Consider the following 26,459-nt stretch of genomic DNA (forward strand, 5'->3'; position numbering starts at 1 on the left):
TCCTCTATTACAGGAGGAATATCAGCTGGAGATAACATAACTCTGATCTTACATTTAAAGATGTTACAGTGTTTAAAGATCAATTTCACTCAATCTATAAAAACATTATTAATGTGTGTGTCAGTGTCAATGATGGATGGATGTTTTTAACCCCCTGGGGTCCAAAAACGCGGGGCCGCGTTTTGACGCATTTTTTCCTGTGTCCTGTGACATCCACTTAAAATACTCCGTCATTCATAATCATACACATACATGTAATACATCATTCGAAACTGTGAAGTCTCTACTTTAATGTGAGTGCCTTCATAATAACAACAAAACTGTGTGCTTTTGGCAAATAAAGAAAATAAACAGGGAGTGCATTTCGACATCTCTGTCTCCTTGACCATTTTCCTCAAACACGTTTCAAACATGAACTGATAACTCCGCCAATACTTGTCACACGAACATGATACATATGTCTAAAGAAAGCCTGAAATGTCTACTTTTACATGATGTAATTAAAATCTGAAGAACTCATTGTCTGTTTGTGTAATCGACATGTAAGTAAAGAGAGGTACAGTTTTTCTGTCTCGACCTCATTAGCGCTAATGTGATCCCACCTACCGTGTGCGCGCCATTCATATGGAAATTACCTGATGCGGGCTATGCAAACAAGATCAACGCCACCAAACAATGCTTTAAGAAGCAGCGAGTTTTGACAGTTTCATCCACTTATCAACGCGCTGGGAAGATGACACGCTTAACAGGTGAGGAAGCTATACAGATGCTCCTGGCAGCGAGGAAGAGTTCACTGTTTCTTCAGACGAAGAGCAGGACTCCGACGATGAACGTTTTTTTTTTGAAGAGCGACTTGATCCAGCTGAGGATATAATTTCTGAAGATTAAGTTTTACCTACATTTGTTGAAATGTTGTGTGATGTAAACTTTTATATACTGTATACTGACTATTTGCACGCAGATATTCATAATGACTTTATAGAAACGTCTCGTAATTGGCAACTTGTTTACATTAAAATGATAGTTCTTACATTAAACCGTATGCTGATTAGTGTAATGTGAATATGTTATAAAGCAATATCACTACTATAACTATAGTGTCCATGCCGACTTATCAATAAGGCTTCTTTATTTGCTCGGGTGTAACATTGTGCTGTAAATGAGCCCGGAGATATCATGCGTTAAACAGTATGATTGTATGGTGTGCTGTAAATATACAATATGTCATAAAACAATATCACTATTTAGAATATATTTTGACTAGTGTTTATGCCTCAACAAGTCTTGTTTACGCGACTATCTGTTCGGGTGTAAATGTATCGATGTAGTATCGATGTGCTGTAAATGTGTCCGGAGATATGTAATGTGTTAATGTTTAGCCATAAATATGTCCGGTAATGGCCCGTTAACAAAGATATACCGCATCTATGTACCCAATTATCTTATCTCAACTATGCTTTACCGCCTTAGTATTGCTTTATAAGTTTGTTACTGTGGAGAATACATTATGTTAATTATTAAAAACTTTTGTAGGAATGTGGCAGCATCACTCTCCTCTTCAGCGGGCATTTGCAGAAATGCGACGGACATTCATAAAGGGTAAGTCACATTTGCGGGCTTTTCTGTTTTATTAGTAGACTTTAACTGATGTTTTGCGTAGTAATTTGGAAAATACAAGATGTATATATATATATATATATATAAACATATCTGTATTTTCCGAAAATACATGATACAAATAATTTTTTTTTTAGTAACGTGGCTTCATCGTCATTTACTCGCACGGGGGCATGCAGAAACGAACCCGAAATTCATAAAGTTACATTTACCGGCTTTTCTGTTCTCAATATTAGTATTACTGATGTGTTGCATGATTTTTTAATGCATAAAACTATGCATAAACATAGAACTTATGCATTCACAATATTTGTATTACTGACATGTTGCTTACATGATAACAGTAAATGTGCCCAGAGATTGTCATCATGCTCAAATATGCATGTATCTGTTCGGGTGTAAATGTTTCGATGTAGCCTAGTATTGATGTGCTGTAAATGTGCCCGGAGATATGTCATGTGTTAATTTTTAGCTATAAATATGTCCGGTAATGGCCCGTTAACAAACATATACAGCGCATCTCTGTACCCAATTATTTTCTGCTTTACTGCCTGAGTTATATAACAGTATATATTTGACTGTGGATGCATTTTTATAAGGTAAAATGTAAGGCAACATTTGTTTAATTATTCCTACATTTTAATGCCACGATCTACAGAACATCACACAAAAAAAACATTTTAAGAACTAAACCTAAAAAATAACAATGGTGATCCTGCCTTGGAAACCCCGGCTACAATTTAGTATTTTTATTTAATTTGGAGATTAAGCGCGTCAAAGCCATGACCAAAAAAAAATGACAAATGACAAATAATTTGTGATTGTTACTGTAAATGATAAAAACTAAGCTTTGTATACAATTCATTAAACGTTAATTTATAACAAGAAAAACACTGAAATTAATGATTTTATAGACACTACGCGTTATTGTTTAGCACAGAAATGCTTGCTTGCTTTGACTTTGATCATCTCTGTATTCACTTTAGATACAGAAAGACCTGATGATATTATTTATTTCAGGAATCTCTTTGCTATCATTTGAAAGTGAACACCGACCATAATAGATAACCACTCGGTTTTAAATACATTTTAAAACGTATACCCGTCGAAAAACATCCGTTTTGTAATGTTTAGTTCGATGAACTTCTAAATATGAGACGTAGAGCACCTAGCACTTTCGGCTAAATTGCATGCGCAAACATGGCCAGAACGCAATAGCGCAACGTCGATAGAACGAAAAACAATCCAAAATGTACAGACTTAAAGGGATACTTCACCGATTTAGCATTCAGCTTTGTATCTGTAGAAACCCGGCAGTATTACTGAATGACCATGTTTCCCTCCATCATTTCCCCCTGAGAGGAGAGATATCTGCATTTTGGTTCTGCAAAAAAGTCCTCCGATGATGCAAAAATCGTCATATTACATCATCGGAGGACTTTTTTGCAGAACCAAAATGCAGATATCTCTCCTCTCAGGGGGAAATGAGGGAGGGAAACATGGTCATTCAGTAATACTGCCGGGTTTCTACAGATACAAAGCTGAATGCTAAATCGGTGAAGTATCCCTTTAAATTATATCAGAATTTACGTTTATAATAAATACATTTTTTAAATAAAATAAGGTCAGAAGTAACAACGTGCAGAACAAATGTGCAAAATGCCTCAAGTGCACGGAAACAAAACACAAGCCAAATAGATAAATCAGATAACCCAGAGTGATTTATAAATAAAATAAAGAAATTAATAAAAAACGAAAGTATTGCCAGAATTGCCAGCTTTGTCTTTTAAATGTAGAAACAAAGATGCAATGGTTTATTAACATAGAAACCTCTTATGGACGTGGAGCCCCATCACAGGCTTTGTTAGTTGGATTTAACGCATTTTAAAAATATTTATTGAAAGCTGCTACATCACATATTATTTGCAGCATTATAATAATATACTGTATATTAATATATTGAGAGAAAGCTGTTATATGTGAAATCAGATAATGTGTGCACCCATATACGGCCAAAATTGAATGATCCTCATTTCATAACACATCTGCGATGATTCGACTGTGAGATTGGTAGTCGAATCCGGCTTCTCCGATGCATCGAATCTTCAACTATTCAGGGTCACCCCTATTAATTATTAAAAAAAGTTCTCAATATTAGTAATACTGATGTGTTGCTTTGTACTTTGAAAATACATGATATTAATTAAGATATGTTTTCAGGAATGTGTCTGCTACACCAACTTCGTCTGGTACCCGCACGTTTTGAACAATGGCACGACAACATTTAACTCCATTCCCAAAGAGTTACAGTGTGTGATGGTTTACAAATGTATACCTTATTTTTTTATATTTGGAAGTATTTTTAGATGCACACCAAACTTTCACAGCTGACCATTTAGAATCCTTTTCTTTTAATTAGAGCCATATTGTACTGGTCATATAGAATATTGTTACATGTATACATATTGTTACTTTATTATTTATAATTACAATGAAGCTTCTTCATTTATAATTATAATAAAGCTTATTAAATCTATTTTATTGTTCATGTTTTTAGCATTTTTTTGCAAGCCTATAAGACTTTTATTTTACTAAAAAAGTATTTTGTACTTTATTTTAACCTATTTTTTTTTACTACAAGCAAAAGATTTTCTCTTTAAGTCTCCCCACAGTCACAGTTCTTTTGTCCCAACATTCCTCACTAAGCCATTAGGGGGTTGGGTCTCCTCAGGTGTGAAACACATCAATATTCATGACCATTGACCCTCCCTTGCATATTGCCTTTACACAGCAAAAAGTGTCTTACAAAAGTTAAATCAATGTATTTTTTCATGTGAATGAGTGGGTTAAATGGTTTTTACATCTTTTTGTAGCAAATTCTCTACTCTACAAGAGTAGATAACTTTTTTGCTTGTTAACAAATGTTTAGGATGTGTTTCTTGGCCTTATTTCGGCAACTTTTTGTTTTCTTGTTTTTACTAACCACGCATAAACATCATTTACTTAAAAATACAAACATGTACATACATTTATCTTACATATTATTATAGCACAGTTTGTGCTGAATACAGTGTTATGTGATATTGGCCATTAATGTGTTTTAAAGCAACTGAAAAAAGACCAAATGTGAGAGCATGTCAGAACCTCTGACTGTGTCCAAAAAGGGTCCGACCCCAGAGGGTTAATCATCTTTATAAAAACAACACGACGAGGAGAAAAACTCTTCATACACAATAATATCAGCAAAGATTTCATCAAAGAAACACCAAACTACATTTTCTGACATTTCAACAGAGGAGTTTTGTTGCACGTTGTGAAGGAAATTGAAATGAATCATAACTAATTATAACTAACATGTCTTTTCCTTACAGGTTTGAACATTTGTACTGTATGCTTTTGACAACAAAATGTGTTGAAATAGAGGAAGTATGTGTGGTTAAATGATTTCAATTTAAAATCCCATGACTTGTTAAAGCTGAGGTCATCAAGAAAGTAAAATTTGGTTTTGTCTGCATGGTAACAGAGAGGAGTTTCTGAATTGCAGATATGAAGATTAAATCATATTAGAGATAAATGATGTGACTTTGTCATGTATTTATTCTATATAAACTCTTGTATTCTTTCTGATGAGGAGGATTCGGCCGTGATTAAATCATATTCAAAGACATTGACTGGAGACTGTCAGGTTGAACACATGATCTTATTTCCTCAAGTGTTTGTGTTCATTAGGGGTGGGAATCATTTGGACCCTGTAATGGTTTTGTTCTGTGTTTTCTTGTATTCTGTGTATTTTTGTATTTTGGACTTTTATTTTGACATCCTGTTCTGTTCTGGCTTTTATTTTGAAACTCATCATGCCATGTCACAGTTCACACTTCCTGTCTGTATTGTATATAAGTCACTTCCTGTTCACCTGTTCCTGGCTGATTATTACATCGCCACATCCTGTTTGTATCTGCCTGTATTCTGAATCTGTTTATCTGTTTATTTGTTAACCTGTTACCTGTTCCTGTGTTTTGACCTGCGCCTGTATTTAGTGATGGCCAAATGAAGCGTTTCGAAGCATTATTGCTTTCCGATACAATTGTGTCGAAAATGGTTCATTACTCGAAGCTTCATTCAAACAGAAAATGCACACCACCATCTGCTGGTGAAGTAAATGTAATGCAACAAAGCTGACAATGCGAGTAGGTTAATGTACCCGCCCCATTTGGGCTGTCAGACATGAGATGTGTTTGTGTGTGAATATTTAGCCGTAAAATACAGCACTCTACAACTTACTATAACTGGACATTTATGTATTTAAAAATGTATTTATAATGTGGTAGAGGGCAACTGGACAGGGCTTGGACAATGTGGAGGAGGGTATTCAGTAAATGTTGTGGTTTTATTCAGAAATATAATTTTATATTAATTATAATATAATTTTATATTTTTTAATAATTTTATAATAAAGCCTAATAGGCTATACATTTGGTGATGTGGGCGATTTCTTTCTTTTTTTAACAAATTCACCAGCTTTGGAGAATATTCTCTCACATGAAACAGATGATGCTGGAGTACACAAAAATTGTTTAGAAAGCTTTTCTATGGTTTGGCTTCACTTGTGTGAAAAATAAAGCCGCCAGTTTCAAACCTGTCAACGCTGGATTGGGCTATCAAAGCAGTCGTGTGGTTCACTAGAGAAATGAACCAGTGTGTTTGCTTCAGACGTCGTATTTCATGTGACTAGTGACGTAACGATACAAGCTCCGAAGCAGTGGTTCATTGCAAGGACTTTTCGAGTCTGAAGCAAGCATCGAAGCTTCGGTGTCAAACGTAACATCACTACCTGTATTTGGATTTTGATTGTTATTCTGCCTGCCCTGAACCCTAGCCTGTATTTGAATTTATGCTTTGGATTTGCCCTACTGGATTTGTTTGCTGGCCCTTATTGGGATTTTACTAATAAACACCTTTAGCACATGGATTCTCCTCTTCATCGCTTTCTTTAAAGCGCCCCTTTACAGAATAATCAGCTCATACCGGAATCCAGCGAAGGTTTGTAATCTCTCACCAGCACCATGAAACCTGTTTTTGCACTACTTGCACTCCGTCAGAACCACCGGCCCATTGAGGATTATGTAAGTGACTTTTTGGATTTGAGTAATCAAGTACATTTTGATGAGGACACTCTGAAACCCATTTTTTACAATGCGTTGGATGAATGGTTGCGTCTGTGTATGCCTCATGATATGTCTGCCTGGTCCCTGGAGAGTTATATTGACTTTGCATTGCTGTTGTGTGGTTCTCCGTTCACTGTGGGTGTGGTGGATAATGAACCAGGGAATATTCACCACACACCTAGCCATGTTCTGCCCGTTCTGCCCAAACCTGTTAAAGTCATGCCTGATCACAAAATGGCCGCCACCATGCTTGCTCCCAAAATGGCCGCCATCCTGCCTGTCCCTAAAATGGCCGCCACCCTGCCTGTTCCCAAAATGGCCGCCATCCTGCCTGTCTCTGCACCTGCACCTGTCTTCAAGAAAACCACCACCATCCTGCCTGTCCCGAAAACGGCCGCCATCCTGCCTGTTTCTGCACCTGTTCTCGAGAGAGCTACCATAATTCCTGCACCTGTATTTCAGAGAGCTATCATCACCACCACACCTTCACTCATGAGGGCTATTATCCACCCAGCACCTGACGTCAAGATGGCCACCCTGCTTGAACCGACGACCACAGAGGTATGTCTCACGAACTCTGTTATCTCTGAATTTGCCATAGCCCTGTGGTGTGTCTGGTCTGCCTTCTGCTTTGTTGTTCCCGAGATTCCTCAAGGCCCCGAATCAGATCCGCCCGACTCATCTGATCCGCCCGACTCATCTGATCCGCCCGACTCATCTGATCCATCTGTCCTGCCCGATTCCTCTGATCCGTCTGTCCTGCCCGATTCCTCTGATTCGTCGTCCTGCCCGATTCCTCTGATTCGTCTGTCCTGCCCGATTCCTCTGATTCGTCTGTCCTGCCCGATTCCTCTGATTCGTCTGTCCTGCCCGATTCACCTGTCTCGTCTGATTCACCTGGCTCAACTGACTATTCTGATTCATCTGGTTTACCATCTGGGACATCGCCACCCTGGGCTGTGGAAGCTTTCCAAAGTTTTTTTTTGGGGGGAGTACCCGGACACAGGAAGGAGGCAGAGGACATCGAGGTGGAGACCGAAGTGTACTCTGATCCTTCCTCTCCTTGTGTTCCAGGTCTATTCCTACCCCATGATCTAGCTCCATGTCTGCCCCTTGATCCTGCTCCATGTCTGCCCCGTGATCCTGCTCCATGTCTGCCCCATGACCCAGGCCCGCATCTGCCCCATGACCCAGGCCCGCATCTGCCCCATGACCCAGGCCCGCATCTACCCCATGACCCAGGCCCGCATCTGCCCCATGACCCAGGCCCGCATCTGCCCCATGACCCAGGCGCATCTGCCCCATGACCCAGGCCCGCATCTGCCCCATGACCCTGGACCATCCTGGCCTCATGACCCAGGACCTCTCCTGAACTGCCCTGCCATTGCCAAGAGGTCCTGGCCCGCCCGCCCACCCTCTATTGGACTTGATTATTTGTATGTTGGGCTCCGGGAGTCGCCCTTTAGAGGGGGGGTTCTGTAATGGTTTTGTTCTGTGTTTTCTTGTATTCTGTGTATTTTTGTATTTCGGACTTTTATTTTGACATCCTGTTCTGTTCTGGCTTTTATTTTGAAACTCATCATGTCATGTCACAGTTCACACTTCCTGTCCGTTTTTGTATTTAAGTCACTTCCTGTACACCTGTTCCTGGCTGATTATTACATCGCCACATCCTGTTTGTATCTGCCTGTATTCTGTATCTGTTTATCTGTTTATTTGTTAACCTGTTACCTGTTCCTGTGTTTTGACCTGCGCCTGTATTTGGATTTTGATTGTTATTCTGCCTGCCCTGAACCTTAGCCTGTATTTGGATTTATGCTTTGGATTTGCCCTACTGGATTTGTTTGCTGGCCCTTATTGGGATTTTACTAATAAACACCTTTAGCACATGGATTCTCCTCTTCATTGCTTTCTTTAAAGCGCCCCTTTACAGACCCTCATGAATCAATTCAGAATTGACATATATAATTAATATGTTAACCGGCATATCGATATGTAACTGTAACTGACATATCGTCTAATCATCATCATTATACACAGTGATTTTGGCAGTATTACTGTATTTATCTAATGCAGCGCACCCAGCGCCTCCATCTGAATAACAAATGATGTGCATATTTTTACAGAAGTATATTCATGTTCTTATCTATATCTAAACATTTAGCGGCAGGTTTTTGGAACACTATTAGCACATCAGATGAGTCCGTAAATGAAAGGCGCTGTTTCTTCCTGCCGCTCACAGAACAGAGAAAAGGCAGAGGAAGACCACCCAAACATGTATTTTGTTTTCTTGTAGTTTAGGATTAGTCAAATAGGGTTAGATGTATTTGGTTTTTCTTTCTCTACTGCTCGTGTAAGCTGCGCTGTGGGTGCTCGTGCAGTGCGCGCTCTCAAGCTGTCCATGTGCATCACCCGTCCGCAGTTGAGTTTGGTTCTGATAACGTCACATTATTATTTTGTAAAATAACTTTTAAGAATCAATTCTTGGCATTTGTGCATCGATTCAGAATCGTCCACGTCCGCATCACGATGCATCGAAGAATCAAATTTTTCCCACCCCTAGTGTTCATAATGGAGAAGATGTTGTGTGACTCTTGAGTGTTTGTCTTCTGTGGACACCCGGTGAGGATAAATGTCTTGTGTGTGTTGTCTATAGATGCATTGGTTATGTAACTTAAGTCAGTCAGGTGTGTAGGGGAAATCTAACAACACAACACCATTCATTTTTATTGTAGAATAATACAATTTTAATTTTAAGCTTTATCTCAGTTTTTATTTTCACGGGTTGTGTTGTGGTGAAACACTGCAGTACTTTGATGATGTATTGATGTCTCATAATTATTCATGAGACTGCTGATGTATCTGCTTACTGATCAGATCCTTTACAGTTTAGTGTGTTTTTTTTCTCATACGGTTTATGTTTAACTAAACCTCAGTACATGTGTGACTATTAGAGAGATGATCTTACTTCAGTATCTTCAGTTTACAGTCAGGATTCTTCAGTACATCAGAGATCAGCTTCACTCCTGAATCTCTGAGATTATTCAGAGACAGATCCAGATGTGTCAGGTGTGATGGGTTTGATCTCAGAGCTGAAGTCAGAGCAACACAACCTTCATCTGTGATATTACACTTATACAACCTGTAGAGAACAGAGACACACAGTTTGTTCACACACAGATAAAATCTACAGTGAGTTGAATTTGTTTCTCTTCCTGTCATCATTTAGTGTTTATGAACATTTTCATTTTAGTTTCCTTTATACGCGTTTGTGTTTTACTGAAACACATCAGAGAGATTTACAAGGAAATGAACTTCATCAGTTTATGTTTATATTAACTGTGTGATTTATTTTTTATACAGTAATAAAATCAGATTTCTCTCATCAGACATCACAAAATTTTCACTTATTTTTGAATGATTTTTGTTTTTTACTTTTTTCTCATCATAATTCAGTTTTAATATTTTATGTTTTTTGACTTTGAATAAGAGTTAAAGTGTTGTGATGAATGTTGAATAAAATCAGCTTCAGTTATCAAATACATTACTGAGATTAAATTAAAGTACAGGTCCTTCTAAAAAAAATAGCATATTGTGATAAAGTTAATTATTTTCTGTAATGTACTGACAAACATTGGACTTTCATATATTTTAGATTCATAACACACCTGTGAAGTAGTTCAAGCCTTTTATCGTTTTAATATTGATGATTTTGGCAAGAAAGTAAAGAAAAACCAAAATGGTGAGTAAACCCTTTACCAGTGGTTTTTGCACTGTGAGCAGGTGCCAGGTCTGGTTCAAAAGTGGCTTGACCTGGGGAATGCGGCACCTGTAGCCCATTTCCTGCACACGCCTGTGCACGGTGGCTCTGGATGTTTCTACTCCAGACTCAGTCCACTGCTTCCGCAGGTCCCCCAAGGTCTGGAATCGGTCCTTCTCCACAATCTTCCTCAGGGTCCAGTCACCTCTTCTCGTTGTGCAGCGTTTTTTGCCAAACTTTTTCCTTCCTACAGACTTCCCACTGAGGTGCCTTGATACAGCACTCTGGGAACAGCATATTCGTTAAGAAATGTCTTTCTGTGTCTTACCCTCTTGTTTGAGGGTGTCAATGATGGCCTTCTGGACAGCAGTCTTACCCATGATTGCGGTTTTGAGTAATAACCTAGGCTGGGAGTTATTAAAAGCCTCAGGAATCTTTTGCAGGTGTTTAGAGTTAATTAGTTAATTCAGATGATTAGTTTAATAGCTGGTTTAGAGAACCTTTTCATGATATGCTAATTTTTTGAGATCCGAATTTTGGGTTTTCATGAGCTGTATGGCAAAATCATCAGTATTAAAACAATAAAAGACCTGAAATATTTCAGTTGGTGTGCAATGAATCTAAAATATATGAAAGTTTAATTTTTATCATTACATTATGGAAAATAATTAACTTTATCACAATATGCAAATTTTTTGAGAAGGACCTGTACATTATTCAACATTTTAAGTGGACCAAAACATTTTATAAATGTTGTCTTTGAATTTTGAACAATACTTGTCTGAGGACATCTTAGGGTGTTTTCAGACATGAGTCTATGTTTCAGAACCTGCTGCTTTTACTCCTTGGTTCAGTTTGTTTATTAATGTGAACACGGCAGGGGCAGACTGCTTTAGTCTATAGTCACAGCAGCCACAACTACCAGATGAAGATCAATAAAACACTCCCAGGTGGTTCACAACAAGATTACAATATGCTACAATACGGATATTTTTAGGAACCCCGAACTACAATTCCAAAGGAGTTAAATCAGCGGAATGAAGGATTGCCTTCAATCAGAAGTGACCACTAAGCTTACATGAATGCTTACCTAATATAAATGAATTGTAAAAAGTTCTCAAGTAATTCAATAATCAAGTAAACAGTAAGTAATAAAATAAGAACAGAAAAACAAATGAAAAAACAGATAAATAAATATAACATTAAGTAGCAGATTGTTTTTTGATTAACATATAAGTTACAGCTGTCACTTATACTTACAAGCCTATAGTAATGGATTCATATGTCCTAAACCACTTTTTCCCTAAACTTTTCACTTTACACATAACCTTTTTATATACATTAATATACACCAATGGACATTTTGACTTAATTATGAGCGTATCCCTTACAGAAAAAGCGATCACATGTGTGTGATTTTGCACATGTGAAATTTAATGTGTGAACACATGTTAAAATCACATGTGACACATGAAAACATGTTAAAATCACATGTAGAACATGTGTTTTTCACACGTGAAATGTGTGTTTCTGGAACACTTTTGTGTGAATCACATGTGAATTTCCATGTGAAACACATGAGATCACATGTGAAACACATGCAAATTCACATGTGAAGCACATGCAAATTCACATGTGAAGCACATGCAAATTCACATGTGAAGCACATGCAAATTCACATGTGAAACACATGCAAATTCACATGTGAAACACATGCAAATTCACATGTGAAGCACATGCAAATTCACATGTGAAGCACATGCAAATTCACATGTGAAACACATGCAAATTCACATGTGAAACACATGCAAATTTACATATGAAACACATGGGCTCACATGTGAATCACATGTGAAACACATGCAAATTCCCTTTCAATTTCACATGTGAAATGTGTGCTTTTGGAACATTTTTGTGTGAATCCCATGTGAAACACATGTGAAATTAGTGGATCACATGTGGCACATGTAAAAAAAATGGTCACCACATTATGCACATGTGATCACATGTGTTTCACATGGGATTCACACAAAAATGTTCCAAAAGCACATATTTCACATGTGAAATTTATTGTGTGAAAACATGTTAAAACCACATGCAGAACATGTGTTTTGCACATGGGAAATGTGTGCTTTTGGAACACTTTTGTGTGAATCACATGCAAATTCCCATGTGAAACACAAAAAATTGTCATCACATTATGCACATGTGATCACATGGGTTTCTCATGTGATCCAGGGGCGTAGCCAGTAATGGGCCAGGGCGGCACTGGCCCGCCCACATAACTCCCTGGCCCGCCCAGGCAAGTTTAATAATAAAAAAATTGTTTCTTTTTATTATTCAAATGTATTTAAGAAAATATATTAATATAAACCTGATTTATTGTTGACGGGTGTGTGTATAATTTGCTTTCTAAATAAAATGGAGTTGTTAAAGCAAGCTGTAGGAAGCCTCCGGAACGCAATTGGTTGCTAGGGGGTTCTGACAGGTAGACTCTGTGGGGAGCGGCGGGCTCCCGGCAGCCAGCCAGCTAACTTTGCTAACTGCTTTTTTAGCTAATATTAAAATTGCCACAATAATGGCTAAAGTTTCTTTAATGTGTTATTTAAAAAACCAAGAGTTGAGGAAGACGATACGCCACTGCCTCCATGTGCCGAGTCCTACCAGCCCAGTTCTTCAGACTCATCAACCCACAAGGCGGCTAGTCAGGCGCTGGTGGCGCCGTTTGCCGCTTGCTCCCTGGCGGCAGTTCCAGTGCGATCTCCCGGTCAGACTGACACAGGTTGATCCAAACGCAATTGATGAACCACGTACAACCCAATTTAAATCCACGAGTACTCGCCTCAATAACATGTGCCTTTTGTTTTTTGAAAAATAACTCTGTGACTCTTTGGACTATAATGAGATCATTTCTGTTTTCAACATTGAACCCAGGCGTTTGCGTCTTGTTTTGTAGAATGAAAACAACAAAGGTAAGCCTGTTGTTTAACTCATTTCCTTAATTTTTGCTCGGGCAGTGATTTAACTAAGTGGTGTGTTGTGTATAGATGTATGCCTTATAGGTTAAGTTACATTGTTTAATTTAAATTAGTTGCTATTTTTTGGCACAAAAGCTTATATAATCTTGCTAAGATGTCGGTGATATAAAATAAAGGCACCAAGATGTGACTTTGACGTAAGACACATTTTACTGTAAGGAAAAACTGATTCAAATTGAGAATTTATTTGCAAACATACAGCAAATTTTAAGAAGTATCCAAACATATTCATAAAAAAACAAGTATCAATAAAATGCTGTCCATACAACAACAACTGTATATCTGAGTGTGTGTGTGTGTGTGTGTGTGTGTGTGTGGGATTTAGAGAGAGAGAGAGAGAGAGAGAGAGAGAGAGAGAGAGAGAGAGAGAGAGAGAGAGAGAAAGAGAGAGAGAGAGAGAGAGAGAGAGAGAGAGAGAGAGATGTGTCTTTATGCATGTCCATTGTTATATGTGCATTAGTCCTCAGATTCTCTTCCAGCAGGCTCCCTGTTTTAGGATAATAAAAAAAATTAAAGATTAAAGCAGTACAAGCATCAGTCTCTCTTGATAGCATTTACTTTTTCTTTTTAAATTTCAGGATTAGCTGTTTTTAGTTGTATGATCTTTGTAGGAATGGCCACTCGAGTGTGGCATCGACGGCCGATTATGAAACCATGATCGTGTGGGTTTATTTATTTTTTGTGGTTATGGCAGCATTTGGTTAGCATTACAACTTTTAAATATTGATTATGATGAACTATGCATGTGCATAATGAAACACCTGTTCTTGTCGCAGGTCCTGGCATATACAGGAAGATACAACAATAAAATGCTCACTACTGTTTCGCCATGCGAGAATGCATGCGAAAAGTCAGGAATCGATCAAAAGAATCAAAATGCGTGCATCGTAACGAATCCCCAGTTCTTTAAAGTTTCAATCGGTTCTAAAATGAAACTGATTCTTGATACCCAACCCTAGTAAGTATTGTTATTTGTATTGGTGTATGATCTTACTCTGCACTTATGGCGCTTTTCCATTACATAGTACCCCACGGTTTAGTTTAGTTTGGGTCGGGTCAGCTCGAAGCATTATATTTGTCTCTCATTTAATTATTCTATATCTATGAATATATGTATACACATGCAGTCAAACCTAATACTACTGTATTTAATAGAAGTTTGCAAGTTGTGCAGACGCGTGCGCCCTTTAACTTTAACTCTACATATTCCGCGAGTCATATGCGTATTTTCGATCAACAGCGATTCGTCATGCTACTTTCAAAAGTGCCTCTGAATCGATACGGAAGGTGCTGTATATATGCGCGCATCGTCAGGCGTTCATGACGATGTATCTTCGTATCGATATTTTGAACACAGCACTACTGTTTATGCATAACTAATACAGTTTTATTTTCAAAGGTAACTGAGAAAATAATTTTTCCAATCATTTTTACATTTACATTTTCCTTTGTCTGTGTACCACTGCCTCGACCTCCCCATTATTAGCCTATAGTGCAGGGTACCTGAGTTCGTTGAGTTTCGTGATGCACACCTTCAAGTATCTATGTACATTAAAAATAAATGTATTCATTTTAATCCCTTGCATTTAATTTAAATTTACATTTTTGTAAAAAAATTACATTTTAAAAACTGTTTAATTAGAAATATGAACATCTGGGTCAATGATGTTTCCTTATCTCACGTGGCATGACTGGCCAAATTAAAGGTCATTGGCCCTAGTTTGGGCACCTCTAAATTAAACGGATAGTTCCCCCAAAATGGTCATAATTTATTAACTCTAATGTTGTTACAAACCTGGATAAATTTCTTTGTTCTGATGAACACAAAGGAAGATATTTTGAGTAATGTTTGTAACCAAATCAATTAGAGGCCCCATTGACTTCTAGTATTCTTTTTCCTATTATGGAAGTCAATGGGGCCTCTGATCATGGGCCCGTTCTTCGTACGTCGCTAACTCAGTTAGCTGGATTTGATTGTTGATGATTTGGCATGATCTTGGATTATTTGGTTCTTCGAAGCTCATTCTAAACTTGCTGTCATAGCAACAGGTCCGTAAGCTCAAACCTGCTCAGGAGCAGGCTTATTTCATGTAAACAAGATTAGTTTGTACCTTTTTAAGCGGATGTGATACGGAAAGTCTGACGCAGTCGCGTATTCTCCATTATACGAGCGCAATCTGCGTAAGATGCATGATTAATATAAAGAGCTTTTCAAATTCAACACGCAATAAAAAAGGATATATTAATTAAATCTTTTAGAGATGTTATTTAAAAAATATATAATATAACAAATATATTTTTTCTGTACTTGTGCGACTTGTTTTTGTGTAACAGGTGTTTGATTATTATTCTTAAACGAATGACAAGACAAACATGCTGATCACATTCATTTTAAATTTGTTAGAATTTTCCTTAATAAAAACAGCAATTAATCATACCCGGCACTAATAGATGTTATGTACAATAAAGACTATTACTCAGTGTGAAATAATTTTCATTTGAATAAACTAATCTCCTATTTTAATTTTGTCTTTAGATTGTCAAGTAGCTTACAATGTCATGCATGAAAGGGTTTAGTAATGATTCGTTTAGTAATTTCTATCGGTTCTATCTTTAAATCGTTGTCTACAAATATGTTACCCTGTCCCTGTTCTGTGACAAAAATGACCAAAATAACCAAATAAGTTTTTTTGCACATATTTTCACATATCTTTATCTTCTTTACTACACTTTTCTGTGCAGACTCAGCATGCAGGACTTTCAGTTAAACGCGGAATACTGCTAATATTGCTAATATAGTCAGAAATCAGTTAAGAATAATGCAATTGAAGTAAACTTATTTAACCACTTGCATATAGTTTCTCTAAAGGACTACCATCTGAGAGGATTTCTTTACTGTCATGTGCATTCCTATCAGAAACGGTTGCATTTTATTATCTTTTGATGTAGAATAACATTACCATTCACTTACGGCACATTATACTTCATTTAACACATTCTTGGGAACTGCTAAAATGTTAGTGTATTATCTACAACTGCACAAAATAGAGGAAAACATCTTATAATAAACTACAATAAAAATTTTATTTATCAGGAATTAAATTGTTGCATTGGCTGTGGGTTTAAGAAAGAGCAACTGCTCCAGAGATGATCTGAACAATCAATTAGTTTAGAGACATAACTCTTCTGCCAGCACATCACATGAAGATGGAGGACCACCACCTGTTTTTATTCTGCTTTTTATGTTGCTGTTTCAAACAGATAAAACAGCATTTAACTGTTTTTAAAAGAGATTTAAAGTACTTTAGGAGCATCAAATTTTAATTACAATCATTAATTTCAATATTTGACAAGCATAGTAAAGATATCAAGATTACATTTTTACAGAAAATTGTACATTATTTATGGTGATTTATGTACTAAAGTAGCTTTAACTAGGTTTTTTAAATTCAGTGTCATAAAAATTTCACAACCTTTCATCAATAGCTCTCAGACTGGAGGGGTTAAAAAACGGGCGTGTTCTTGGCCTTTGTAATAACTGACCAATCACAGCGCTGCTGATCAGTGTTTCTACTATCGATACGTTTTGCCTTTTCTTGCAGTGCATGAACGCGCAGTGATCTCAGATATTTCAATCCTGCCATACTAATCATCAACAGCAGGGGTGTTCAAAGAACCAAATAAGCGAGATCATAATTAGTGAGATCTAAACATCTTAGATGTCTCATTTGATCTCGGATGTATTAAGCAACGTACGAAGAACGGGCCAAAGTTTGGTTACTCTGATCAGTTTGGTTACAAACATTACTCAACATATCTTCCTTTGTGTTCATCAGCACAAATAAATGATGCAAGTTTGTAACAACAGGAGAGTGGGTGAATTTCCCGAATTTTATTTTTGGGTGAACTATCCCTTTAAGCAAGTGAATGTAAACAAAACGGGTTCTGTTTTATTTGGCTTACCTTTCATTGCTTTGCAGTTGAGTGTGAATCATCCACTATCTGAAAAAGAAGTGTATGGAGTGTTGAGGTCAGCAGTATTTTAAATAATGATTATGAAAAATTGCACATCTATCAGCTGTTTACAAACCCAGGTATTGCTAGTGCAAGAGTTTTTAAACGGTATGATAGCTAGTACCCCATATGATAAAGTTTTAGCGAGGGACCGCTTTCCTAAAGTGTTTATCCATATTTTGTAAAGAAACATTGTAATTATGTTTTCAGCAATTTTTTTACAAACTCAAATAATTTGCTACTACTGTGTATACGTTAACCATTTTTGATTTGTCTTTTTCCCTTGAAATTTGCTGGGGAATCTCTTACTGTACATTCACACTGCCGCCGACTTGAGCTTCCAAAGTTACCGTATGTCATTCATTTACAATGAAAGCTGACTTCTATCAGCTGCAAGGAGCGTCAAATCCATCGGCGTCGCATTTTGAGTGACCAGAACATCAATCAAAAGTTGAAAGAAGCTCAACTTTATGGTAATGAGGTATGACGCGGTTCAGCGGCAAGCAGCAGCAAAACGCCAGCAACCAATCGGAATATAGCCTAGACATTCTTCGCTAGCTGATTCCGAAGAAACATTTCATGGTGACAAAGACTTCAGAGCGGCCAAAGCGTCAACAAGCTTCCGCATACTTATTGACAAATGTCCTTGACCAGGCAGCCTGAGCTTTTTTGGAAGCTCAAGTCGGCAGCAGTGTTAACGTACAGTTAGACCACAACCTGAGGGACCCCAGTTTGAAAAAACCCTGCTCTAGTGGACCAAACTGTCTATTACACAATGGCTCTGTTTACATGCACAAAATTTTGTCAATCCGACTGAATTTAATACGATTGAAAGTTACGTCGATACAGTTTACATGCACCCTAAACATTGCAATCTGATTTAAATGTTCATTTACATGTACATTATATAGAATCCTAACCGAAAGTCTGCACAAGCACACCGCCAGGGTTGCCAGACTCGCATATCAAAACCATCCGAATGGATGTTCAAAACTAGCCCAAAAGCATTCCAATGACTATTCACAGCCCAAAATGAAATAATTTAATCTTTAACCCGCAAAAAAAACAACTGCTGGAGACAGTTTGCTGGAGACAGTAGCCCAAATCTTAACTCGAAAAAAGCAGAGGACTTGGCAATCATCGTCCTCAATCATATTGATTAAGGTGTTTACATGACAACTTTTCAATATGATTGAGCCATCAATATGATTACAAACGGATTATTTGGTTGCATGTAAACGTACCTAATTTGGGGTGATACCGGGTTGCATATTCACCTTATGGTTTGAAGGAGTCTCATCCTCTTCGTTATCATCTTCCTCACGAGCAAATGTAGCCTTACAAAACACCAAAGCACATTTAAAAGGACAGAGGACACATGAGAGTAATATATGAAAAGATATAAGAAAAGAGACAAAATGAGAGCATGATAACGGAAATGTATTAAATATTTAATTTGAAGGACAATATCTCTCAATTATAGCATAACATACCATTTGTTTTGATGTCCACATTTTGTGTGTCTTTAACCACTGGTACTCTGCCTTTTTTTACCCAAGGCTCTCTGTATTGAAGTAAAGCAAAAGTGATTATACAACAGTATAACAGTCTTGCAGAGTATAAAATAATAACATAAATGAAAGCATACAAATATTTATAGACTTTCCTTTCGTACATTTTAATAAAGGAAATGTATTTGTTAAAAGTAAGTTACCTGATTATGTCATGATTTTGGTCTTATTGGCTGCTTTGTCTTTGTTTCACTATGTCTTGTGTTTTTGTTTTGACAGCTCCACACGTGCGCGTCTTCCACCTGGGGCCGGTTGCACCAGCTGTGCGTAAGTTACAACGTAGCTTAGTTACGACGTAAATGGGCACTAAGTTACAACTTATGCACTACTAAATGTTTTTGCGTTGCACCATTAAACTTAGTTTAAACGTAACAATACGTTGTAACTAAATATTTACGGAAGCCCCTGTCCATGAATAACGTTTGGAATAAGATGTCATCCAGATTATATAACATCGATGAGCTCGTATTAATTATGAAGAGCCGCTAATTCGTCAACGAGTTTTCAAGAACTGTTTAATTTTCTGTGTATCCATCAATTAAAAAAAGATTTAAAATGTCTTGCGGTTTATTTTCTCTTCCATGTGTGGGATATATATTTTCAATTAAAAGTGTAATGTTTTGAGTTCGATAACATATGCTTTAACGTCTTTTTTTAACTTTCAGTTTAGGCGAGACAATAATGAGTTTGAAATTACGTACTGTTCAGACTATTTCCTGTTTGCCCATTATAAGGCTTGTGATTGGGTTAAGAAAAATAAACGTCATTCTATGCGACAACGCATTACTTAATGGAGAGCTTACGACCTACTAGCTACGTTCTGCCATAAGAACAAGTGGTGCAACCGAATTAAGTAAAGAGTTAGTTATAAACTAGCTAGTAGTTACTAAGCCTCTAGTTTGGACTTTACGTCCCAGTTTAAGTAAGAACTTACGAACGACTGGTGCAACCCTACCCAGGTGATCTCATTACCTCTGACTTCTCTCACCAGCGTCCCGCACCTGATTCTTATTATTGTCCAATCCGGTTTGATTTAAATTCCCCTCGTTTCCTTTGTTCTTTGCAAGTTCGTCTTTGTATGTTCATGCCCTTCTAGCTCTGTCTAGTTCTTGTCTAGTCGTGTTGTTTAGCTATTTACCTGTGCTCTCTGCTGCCTTTATTCTCCCAGATCCCCTGTTCAGCTGCACTCTGCCCTTAGGATTTGCTGTCTGACTTCGCCCACCATCCGCTGGATTTGCTCACGTCTGTGTTCGCTCGCTCGGTTGGAGTGGCAACGGCCGAGCTAGAGCCTCTTCTGTTAAAGGATTCTCGGAGCGCTATTCTCATCGGAGCGCTATTCTCATCGGAGCGCTGTCCAGCGCTTACACCTGCTGAAGCACCATCTGCTTTTACCTCTCTCTCACTCTGTGCCCCGCCAGGATCACTTCAGTGTGGATTTCGGATGTGCGAGTGGATGTCCTACGGCAGTGCTGTGTTTCCCACTCTGTGACTTTCCCGAAAGGATTCCGCCGTGCCCAGTCTCACAAGTGTTTTATATACATAACCTGATGACATTGAGTGTTTATCTTATATATACATATCCTGACGACATCTAGTGTTTTGCCATACATATTTTACATACAATTCATGAAGACATAGAGTGTTCTGTCTCTTATACATACCCACTGATATACCTGAATAAATACCTCTGCGCTGGGATTCCTGTGTCTGTCATCCCTAACAGATTAACTTAAACCTATTTCTGTCAGAAATGGAATCACCTCAAAAATACATTGTTGTAGATATTGTTGCTATCAAACGACAGTGGCCCTCATTTATCATTCTTGCGTAGAAACGGGCGTATATGTTGCCGTAAGATTATGCTTACACTCCTCTCACCCAGGCACGGATTAACGCACGGGCCTACTGGGCACTTGCCCAGGGCACTGGCCACCAGGGGGCCCTGTCAAATTTACTGTGTCTATTCTTTTCAAATAAATATTTTTATTTAAATTTTATTTTCAGTAAAATTGTGTTAAATATTGAGGAATAATGTGTTTTTTGCAGTTGCAAAGTATTAACTAGTAAATAAATCAAATAAATATTTTATTATGTATTGCTGCGCTGTTGAGAGGGACATCTAGAGGCGAGTGAAAAGCATTGCGTAATATAAAAGTCACGCGTAGAAGACGGTTACTCAAAAACCAAAACAAAAATGAGTTTAAAACCACAACCAAGTGGATGAATGATAAGAAAGCACAAAAAGGACAGCTTTTCATCACCTTGCCAGCTGCAACTGTGAAGTAGAACGTTCATTTTCTCTAATGGCAACTAAGAGTAAAAAACGAACTAAGAAGCAAAATGTGTCAAGGACGTCTAAATTCACTGTCTTTAATGGCCATTGAATGCAATCTTGTGAGGGAACTGGATTTTGATGATGTTGTGGAAGCTAAGGTAAATTTAAACCAACTTTTTATTTTAAGATTTAAGGGGCTGGACACACAAAGCTTTTACACTCGCGGCCAGCGCATGTTTTCAATTGATTCCAATGGAAACTCTGCGTTTTTCAAATAAGAATTTTCTCCTGAGATATGATTTGGAGAGGTGTGCCTGCCCGGTTGCACGAAACTCCTTAAGTGAGGGTTTCCCTGAGGGAGAAAAAATCTCTGAGGTAAGGGATTTATTTAAGAGCGTTGCAACAAAGGTCTTAACTGTCACCCTTACCTAAGTGTCTATTCTAAGTATTTTACGGCAGTCTCTGCCAAAACACGGCAGCGGAGACGCGGTTGCTGTAGTTAAAAAATCTCACAGCGGTAACAAATCAATGCACGCAGCTCAACAGACGGCGGATTTGTGTACAATGAAACATCGCAAATAACAGACTGTAAAGTGCCGCATGTATAAAACCTCAAAGTAATTCAAACTGGAAACTGTTTAGATTGACGGACGATCAAACCGCTATTCTCCTAATAAATGCGCATCACTTTTCTCTAAGGGATTTTTTCAAACGTTAGAAATGCGCGTTGGTACTTCATTTTCTTAAATAACCATAAAATCAGCCATCGCGTGTGAGGTTAGGGACCTGTTATAGTCCCTTAAGTTTTAAGGGAAAAATGGGACTTAAGGACTTTGTAGCAACGCATAACAGAACTTAAGGTAATACTTTAGCATTTAAGGGTAAATACTTATTGACAGCACTAAGGTTCACTTAAGGGTTTTTCTTGCAACCCATTTTTTATTAAGAACACCCTTAACCTTATATTTAAGGGATTTCTTATCTTAAGGACTTTCATGCAACCGGGCTTTTTGATTGAGTATGTTGTACAGTATCTTGTCAGATACTGGTGAGCTATAAATAAACCAATTTGTGGTGTGAAAGTACAGAATATTGTGTGCATTCTCTCCCCGCGTATTAGTGCCATTGTTAATCCTGTAAAATGGGGCATACAGGCAGAGGCGAACCAACACTTCTGTGCATACAGGTGCAACGCTGTTGCCCAAAAAATTGGTAAAGGGGGGCCTTTGACACATCCGTGCCCAGGGCACATCATCGCCATAATCCGTCCCTGCTCTCACCGCCTGATTTATGAAACTGTGCGTACCGTTGATATTCAGGTGTACGCAATATCTGCCCTTCATAAATGCTGCGGCTGAAAACGATCGTCATTAGAATAACAAGCCCATATAAATTCAAGTCTCCGCCTCCCCCACGCCCTCATTTTACGCCATTGACACACGAAAGACGGCAAAGAAGAGAATCCGGGGAAGTGAAAAGAAACAAAATTGTTTTATTTGGGAATTTAAAGAGTGGGATTAAAGACACATTAATAATTGGATGACAATTTGTAATATTCTTCTTATTATTTTTATTATTAATTGATATTTAGAAGAATAATTATTTATTATTATTATTATTATTTACTGTTGCCTACATCTAAATTCTATGTCTGCTTAATGGTTCAGTTAATTTTTTTTAAATAATATTTTAAAATGATGTAGTAACTTTTGTAGTGTGTTGTTCTGTATTTACATACAGTTGTTTGTTAGCTGTATCTTAGATCCAGTTTGATACGGAGCTCCGGATATAATTCAAATTAACAATTTGTTTCTACGACATCCACATGTTTTACTAAGCTAATTCATAATTTGAAGTAATAATAATTGTAATAGTAATTACGAAATATTATAATAATTAATTCCAAGAAACAAACTGTTGAATATTGGGAACAAATTCTAAATTTATGGCCATACTTTAGACTAAATAAGAAAAAGAAGTGTCCATAATGTTACATAAAAAATAATTCGTGGCCATGATTTTGTCCGCATGTCATCATGATCGGATTTATGGCTCCATTCAACGCAAGCATTTTACCTTACCTCATCTGTATTTATTTATCATCGAATGGTATAGCTTACCTTTTGATGCATTATTACCATGTTTTCGTAGCACATCCTTGTGCTTTCTTGCAATGTGCCGCTTCAGATTCCAGGATGAATATTTGCTTTTACAGTCTCTCCGCACTCTCTTTTAATGTTTTCTTCCTGTCCAATCTTAACTTGGATTTTTACTTTACATTTATGTATATGGCTTGAATTCCATAACTTATTGCTAGACGTTTTTACAGATTCTCGAACTAGCAAATTATCAAAGGGCGTTCTGGGTTCAGCGAGCGGAATTTTCGGAAAAAGGCGCTCTGATGGTATTACCGCACCGCTCAACGCTCCGATCCGCTCACGTGCCCTGCCCTGAAACGGCTCGCAACTTAAGGAATACATATGCATACAAATCAAATGCTTTGGTAAAGTCACACAAATTAAATATTGAAGTTCATGTTGCAAAAAAAACCCACTTAAGTTTATAAATACTGTTGTTGTTGTTGTTGTTTTTTACAGTGGGTCATAATATATCATATACTATTTTAGTTTGTCAGTGCGTTTTGTTGTGTTAGGAATTTTTTTCTGTGCATTTCCTAACTCAAAACGTGCGTACACCACCTCCTGAGCTGGCGTAGGATTTGAGCGTGCCGTATGCCAACGTCCATATTGATAAATCTCAAAGTCACCGTGGTTTTGGGTGTACGCAAGGTGTACGCTGGAAATTTGGTGTACGCACTTTTGATAAATGAGGGCCAGTGTGTTTTTTTTTTTACAACTTTACTCACAAGTTGTGGTTTTATAACGTGTATCAATTCGGAGATCGGTCCTGTCAGACTGCTGTGCAAGCGCTGGTCTGAGTTCAGTTTTAGGCGGGAGGCGCGTGTTGTTATATTTCCCATTTATGTTAGCTCAACAATTAAAAATAGCAGCCTGCGTAGCATGTTTAACCCGTTTAATCCCAAATTTTTTCTTGGAATTTGAATACATGCAATTTACTCCTTGGACCTCCCTAACACACAAACTTTATGCCTTCTTTGATTTTATGTTGGTTAAGTTAGTGAAATATTAGGTTCTATACTCGGTCACAAAAGTGACCGGTGGGAAACATCATAGCCGGACTTCATTAAAATTCAATTAGACATATTTACATTAGAAAAAGTGTGTTATACTACCGGTCACAATTGTGACCGTTAAAAAAATTCTCAAAATATATCTTTAGGTGACCCCACCTACAAAATTGATAGTTCTATTTGTTAATTAAGATGTTTTACTTCTTTTTGTAGTAGTCTGAGGTAGACATCTTCTTCTAGATGTGCAAGCAGGAAGTAAACTGATCTGGTCATGTGACCTTTCACCCGAGTCACATGACATTGATACATTTTAATCAAGACAATCTATTTTTTCATTTAAAAGTTAATTTCTTGCCCAGAGCCAACATCAACACTTTTAGAGCTTTCAGAAAGAAGAAGAAAAAACATGGTCACAAATGTGACCGGTGGGATTCTTCTTCTTCTTCTCTTGATTTTATAGGTGGTTGGCAAACAACTTTCGGGTGCATTTACCGCCACCCACTGATCTGGAGTGTGGACTAAAGATCTATACTAACATTAACTGTTTTAGAGAAAAAAAAACAAAAAAAAAACAAAACAAAAAAAACAATAATACTAATAATATATATACTATAATTACACATCATTCTTTTTAATTCCTCAGACTCTATTAATTAATCTTGTTTTTCCTAAATATTTTAATAGGAGATCCCAACTCTTGTCCCCAGGAGACTTTACCAAAATATTACTAATGTCTTGTTCTCCATTTTGCCTTACAGCATTTTTTAACTCTTCTCTCTCTAAATCATAAACTGGTGGGATTAAACGGGTTAACATGACTTATCAAATAAACATATTCCCATGAGGCGACTTAAAACCTATAAAAGTTAAATAAACAAATTAAATGAAATTCACTTACCGTTCACGTTGAGTATTTGTGCTGGAAACGCTTTCCAACCGCCTTTAGGCGGTTTGTTCCTCGTTGTCCACAAGACCAACCGTCTTTGGGTCACTTAACATTTATTGTCCTTCGCATATTTATCCAAACCAACTCTTACATTGTTTTCTTTTATCATGAGCAATGTTCAACTTTCTCGTCTTATTAAGTCTTAGATTTACCTCAGCAAGTTGCAACGGATAAAGAGCGTGAATCACATTAAACCAGATCAACTGACAGACGTATAACGTCAAAGTTCCGCGAGAGCGATTTGAAAGCAGACTCCTCGAATCGCTTTCACGATACTTTGACGTCATCGGCCTGTCAGTTCTTTTGGCGCCGTATGAAGTCTAAAAAGCCTTTTGACTGGATGATCTGGATGAATGAATACGATAGACTGTAAATAAAGATAAATACACAGAACAGATTCGAACCGCCTAGAAAAAAAGAGGAGTGTGTGCGCGTGTGTGCCTGCGTGCGTGTGTGCTTGCGCATGCTCACTGGGATTGGTTAAATGCGGATCAATATACCCCTTATTTGCACAGGCACAGCAGAGCCATAAATAATTCTGTGTTCCTTGGATATGCAAGATTGCAATTAATGCATATTTTTTTCATGATAATGCACTGTAACTAACAGGGTGGCTTTTTTCCAGGTTGATGATGACAAGATGATGATGACACTGTACAGAGGAGCTTCCATTGCCTTTATTGCAACTGTAGGACTGACAATATTGTCTGCAAACCCTTCTCCAAATATTAAGTCTTATTCTATTACAACATTGCCACCTGCCAGCAACCAAATATCTGTTTAAAAATATATTGTAAATTTTTGTAAATAGATAATTTTGTCAAAATAAAGATTAAAAAAAATCTGCTACCACATTTGTGTGTATATTGCCTTTATGCAGATTTCAAATGTATTTATACAATTTATCATTGGAATCAAAGTA

At 37.5% G+C, this 26,459-nt stretch overlaps 1 long non-coding RNA gene across 2 annotated transcripts; it reads right to left on the reverse strand.

Moving 5' to 3' along the window:
• Window positions 1-14,654: 14,654 nt before the first annotated feature.
• Window positions 14,655-26,046, reverse strand: LOC129430702 (uncharacterized). 2 transcript variants are annotated; one of them, XR_012367921.1, is made up of 5 exons: window positions 25,490-26,046; window positions 19,088-19,158; window positions 18,872-18,931; window positions 17,544-17,582; window positions 14,655-15,122 (listed from the first exon to the last, which is right to left on the reverse strand). It is a non-coding gene; the product is annotated as an uncharacterized lncRNA (long non-coding RNA). The 2 variants fall into 2 exon arrangements; XR_012367922.1 differs by having other exon boundaries at window positions 18,839-18,931.
• Window positions 26,047-26,459: the final 413 nt, after the last annotated feature.

The sequence above is a fragment of the Misgurnus anguillicaudatus genome, chromosome 24, assembly GCF_027580225.2.
Source record: "Misgurnus anguillicaudatus chromosome 24, ASM2758022v2, whole genome shotgun sequence".
In the NCBI taxonomy this organism is placed as follows: Eukaryota; Metazoa; Chordata; class Actinopteri; order Cypriniformes; family Cobitidae; genus Misgurnus; species Misgurnus anguillicaudatus.